The 5,466-nt window shown below is 37.9% G+C and overlaps 1 pseudogene; it reads right to left on the bottom strand.

Moving 5' to 3' along the window:
- Positions 1–702: 702 nt before the first annotated feature.
- Positions 703–1,981, bottom strand: LOC100027958 (2-acylglycerol O-acyltransferase 2-like; annotated as a pseudogene).
- Positions 1,982–5,466: the final 3,485 nt, after the last annotated feature.

The raw sequence follows: 5,466 nt of genomic DNA, 5'->3' as shown, positions 1-5,466 counted from the left end.
CCTGAATCCTTGCCCCCCTTCTTTGTCTCTCAGTGAACCATCTCATATAACAAAAAAGTTCTCTAAAAAGAAAAACGGGAGATAAAGGCCAAATAGAAAAAATAATCATTACTTTGAAAAACTCTAACCATAGATACAATATTCCACACCTATGACCCATCTCCCTTGCCCTATCCTGCAAAAGAGGTGAGGAAGGGGTCTTCTCATAGCTCTTTGAGGTCAAGATTATTCTTTGTAATTCTTACAACATTCAGTTTTGATTGGTTTGTGGTTGTTCCTTCCATTTATGTCGTCATAATTTCTTTGAATATTGTGTTTTTCTCTATTCATCAGCATTCAGGTACCAGTTTGTTTAGCCATTGTTTAGCCATTCCCTAGTAGGTGGGCAGCTATTTAGTTTCTAGTTCTTTGCTCCCCCCTCAAAAAGTGTTTCGATCAATGTTTTGGTGTATCTGATGCCTTTGTTTTTATCACTGCCCTCTTGGGGTATATGATTAGCAGTAGAATCCCTGGATCGAAGGGCATCACAATTTCAGCTCCTTTATTCCAATGATTCTAAATTGCTTTCCAAAATAGTTGTACTAATCCAAGTTTCCCCAACAATGCATTCTTTCCAGAACTCTTCCACAAAAAGCTTTCTTAATTACTTATGGCATTTTTTCATATCATGAATTACAGAGCGATTAGTGGGTCAATGCATACAGTGTTGCCTTTGGAATCAAGAAGACCAGAGTTTGAATCATTCTCCCACACTTACTAGCTGTGTTACTTCGGGAAAGTCACTTCATAGCTGTGGAATTCAGTTTCCTCATCTATAAAATAGAGTGTTGGATTCTACAGACTCTAAATCTATGATCCTCTAAGTTTGACTAAGATACGAATTATTCTTCTTTTGCTTGCTACAGGCACCAAAGTTGCTAGTCAGGGTCCTATTGTTTTGTGATGTCACCCAAGGATGGGGCAGAGGGAGAGCATGGGAAGTGGCTGGTTCATCTGAATTCCAGGTGCTGCTCTGGGGGGACATTGTATTTAATCTTGAGGGCTTCACAGAGGTTGCACAATTCTGTCATGTGCTGCTGATGCAGATGGTCCACTTCATCTGACATTGGGTTAATATTTTGCTTCACCTTGATGGGCTTCCCCACTACAGTAGAGATTTACCGCTGGAAAGGGAGCAGGCCAAAACTGTATTGGAAGATCCCCCGGCCATGGAAGACTAGGAGGGAGATGCCCATGACCTTCTGCAGTTTTTCCTAGATCCATCAAAGCCATGATCCTGAAGGATTGTCCATTTGGTCAAAGAGTTCATTCTCCCCAAAGGAGAATACAGGCAGCAGAGATGCCCCATGAAACAAGGCAAGTTTAATAAATCCTTTCCAGTTCCTCAGCAGTAATGTGTAGCTTCCAGGCCAGGCATCAGGGCCTCCTGGATCCTTCCCACAATAATCACCAGCAAGTTTCCACCTCCCTTCTTGCTCAGCAAATATGAGACACACTCCTTCTCTGAAGTGACTAAACCTCCACTAATGATATAATCCCTGAAGATGGGAATTCAGAACCCCAAAGTCAGCATCATCAGGTGGGAATGGATCCCAGGAAATACAGAAGAAAAACTGGTGCCTTCAGTACAGAAGTTGGTGAAAGCTCCAGTAGCCGGGACACCGTCAGCAATAGAGTTCTGTGTTGGAACCAAATCCACTGTCTTGATGAGTGAGACAGGAAAGTAGTCTGCCGGGTACTTCCACACATGCTATCACTTCATGGTCTGGATCTGTGTCCCACCTTCTCTTGGGGTATTTCTTTCCAGGTACCACCAGGCTGAATATAGCATTCTGAGGAACCAAAAGCGGGTGAAGAAAAGGTCAATGAAGATGACTGTGCAGACTATGCCCATAGTCAGGAAACTGAAAACCCACTGAACAACAGCTACAGTCTATAGCCGCTGCTTCAACAGCACTGAGACAGGCGCAAAGGAAATCATCTTGCCCCCAGCGACCTGGCTGTAACAGTGAGCTGTCCCAGGGGGCTCCCTCAGATTGAATGGCCCGTACTCAACACCACACGAGCCAACCCAGAGCCTGCCAGACTGGGGCAATTTGGCCTCGCCTCTCCCCAAGAACTTTTTGAAGCTTTTTAATGCCATATCATTCTGGGCAAATTGAAGGGCCATGGTGAAATAAACAAACTGAGAATGTAGAGTCTATTCTTCCCTCCTCCTAAGATTTAGTAATAGATCTCTTCTGAGAAACAGAGGCAGAGAAGTTTTGACAAGTTCCTCTATTATGGAAGAAGAAACACTGTTACATTTGATAGTGTGAACAAAAGGAAGAATGAATAGTCTTTGCTCTCAAGAAAATTATAGTTCTAGAAAAGAGAGTAGGAGTGTGAACAAAAGAGTCCCTGGAAATTACTGTTTCCACTATAATTGCAGTGCTGAGCCACATGGACAATAAATGGAACTAACATACAAGAGTTTGTAACTATCTGTTTTAAGATTATAAAACCAAATCCTCTCATTTTCCTTTGTAACATCTCTCATATGTATTGTCTTATGACTCTGACACTTAGATACTTCTCCCATCCTAGTATGAACTATCATCACCTGTGTAAAAAGGAATTATTTTTCCTTTTTTTAATTTAATGGAAGACCTGGATGTCCTCTTACCATAGATATGTGTAGGATTTAACCAGACCACAGTGAAAGGAAGGAGAAACCATAGAGACAGGAAGCAAGGTAGGAAAAGGTTATAAAAGGAGTCAGTTGCTGACATTTAGGGGTCATTTTTTGACAATTTCAGGGAAGGTGGCTGCTGGGAGTATATTGGGTTAGTGGTTGGCGTTTAGTTGCTGGAATATAAAGGTGGGACTGAGCTCACTAAGAGGGCTTTTTGGCTTTTGGGATTTTGGCTTTTGATTTTGGCTGTTTAAGTTGTTTTTTTTTTTCTTGAATGTTTTTTAAGGCAACTAGTTGACAGACATAATAAGAGTTGGATTAAACACTGATTGTGTTGGTTTTGATTGAACTGGATTATGTTGGAACTTTCTGGGATGGTTGTTATTAGCAGTAGTTATAGGCAGTAATTATAGGGAGTTATAGGTAATTATAGGATAACTAGTATAGATTTTAGGAAGTTTTCTTTCTCTACGTCTTTCCTATATTCATTTTTCTATATTCTTTTACTATCTCTATTTTAATTAAACTAAATTGTTAATTGTTAAAAGCAGCCAGAAGTTTTCTTTTCTCTAGCTTAAAGGGATAATATTAATTTACAACTCTACTATTTGCTCATTAAAACTTAAATTATTAAAAGCTGCTCTCATTTTGTCAAAACCCCAATTTAACCCTTACACCTGATATGTAAAATATTATAATAGCCTACTAATTAGTCTGCCATTCACAAATCCTTTCCTACTCCAGTCCATCCTTAGCTCAGCTGTCAAAGTTATCCTTACGCATGTCTGATCAGCCTATATCATTTCCCCATTCAATAGATTCCAGTGCCCCCTCATTACCTCTGCATTCAAATTCTGAAGCTTCAACTTCAGGAGCTATGGTGGAAGAGTAAGTAATACTCTGACCTTTCCCAAATCCATCTTCAAAAATCCAAAAAAAGAAAAAATACTACAAAACTAAGGAAAGCATGAGGATTCTTTCTCACTTGAGTGAGAAGGGAAAGTAGCCTATCGTGTGCAACACAGGGAGAATTGGCAGACTGACAACCAGTCTACTTCAGAAGGGCTAGGGAAAAGAATTGGCAGCCTTCGGATCAACCCACCTTAAAAGGCACAGAGAAAGGTACTGGCAAAACAGGAATCAACTACAGAACAGAGAACACAATATACAAAAAAAAACACCTAATATATAATAAAACCACATATAACCCCAGGAAAATTGGTAATACACATCACAAATCTAGTTGGACATAAAAGGTACAAGCCTTGTCACAGCAAGGCAGTCAAGAAATCCTTTCCACATGCACACTGTGAAAACTAAAGGGAGCCAGAACAACTCTAAGCATCAGGGCAGGCTATATTATAGGCTTTGTACAGTGGTCACTCTGCCCCATAAGAAAAGGAGAAGTTCAACATATAGACAAGATGATTTTAAAAAATTGGAAAGATGAGCAAAAGATAAAGAAAAAAAACTAACCTTAGAGAGTTATTTTAGTAAGAGGGAACATCAGAATACAAACTCAGAAGAGGATAACAATGAAAAAATGTAAACATGGGAAGCCTCATAGGCAAATGTGAAAGGGTGTCAAAGAACCCCAGGGGAAATTTGAAAAAAAAGTATAAAAATCATATATCAAGGGAATTGAGAGAAAGAGCCAATAGCTCAGAAAAAAAATAAATGAAGAAAACAATTTCCTAAATACTAGGCTGGGCCAAATAGTAATGGAGACTCAAAAGTACATGGAAGAAAATAACTCTGAAAAGAGTGAAATTGGCCAAATGGAAAACGAAACAAAAACTCAAAGAAGAAATAACTTTATAAAAATTAGAATTGGACAAATGAAGACTGACTCCATAAGAGAACAGGGAACAATAAAACAATTTCAAGAGAATGAAAAAATAGAAGAAAATCTGAAAAATATTGCAGGGAAAACAACAGACAAGGAAAATAGATCCAGGAGACATATTTAAGAATCAATAGAATATCTAAAAGTTATGATAACAAGAAGAGCTTGGATACTATGTTACAAAAAATCATCTGAGAAAATTGCCCGCACATTCTTGGTCAAGAGGAGAAAACAGAAATTGAAAGAATCTAACCATAACTTCTAGAATTCCATCAAATCAAAAAACCTCAGGGCTATTATATCTAAATTTCATAGCTCCTGTGTGAGGGATGTAGTATGGAAAGAAGGAAGATTGGAACAATATGAATATTGTGCAGCCAAAGTTAGGAATATACAGGCCCTAGCAGCTTTCATGTTAAAGGACCATAAGGTGTGGAAAATGATATTCTGAAAAGCAAAATATCTAGGATGATAATCAAGAGTCATATAACCAGTGAAACTGAAAATAATCATCCAGAGGAAAAATGATGTTTAAAAAAAATAGTGTTCTAGGAATTCCTGACAAACCCAACTCCTCCCAAATTGGAAAGACTAGATGAAAATCAAATTTAATATTCAAAAGAAATGAGTATATTCTTGCATACTAAGGTGATAATTAAGATACTTAAGATTCATATGGTACTAGGGATAATTGTTACTTAAGATACTTAAGAACTTAAGCACTATTAGAGCAGTGGGTAGGATTATACATAGGCCAAATGAAAGGAAAAAGTTAAATAGGATAGGATGATAAAAATATAAGGGAAAACAAAGGGACACATATTATGACTGTTAAAATTTTTATTTGTGATTGGATTTAATAATTAAATTGGTGGTTGCCAGGGATTTAATTTCTAAATCCCAAAATGAATTACTAAATTAGAATGGAATTTATGGTAGTTTATTT

The sequence above is a fragment of the Monodelphis domestica genome, chromosome 4, assembly GCF_027887165.1.
Source record: "Monodelphis domestica isolate mMonDom1 chromosome 4, mMonDom1.pri, whole genome shotgun sequence".
In the NCBI taxonomy this organism is placed as follows: Eukaryota; Metazoa; Chordata; class Mammalia; order Didelphimorphia; family Didelphidae; genus Monodelphis; species Monodelphis domestica.
Note: the sequence above shows the minus strand (reverse complement) of the source record. Positions and strands in the feature narration are given on the sequence as shown.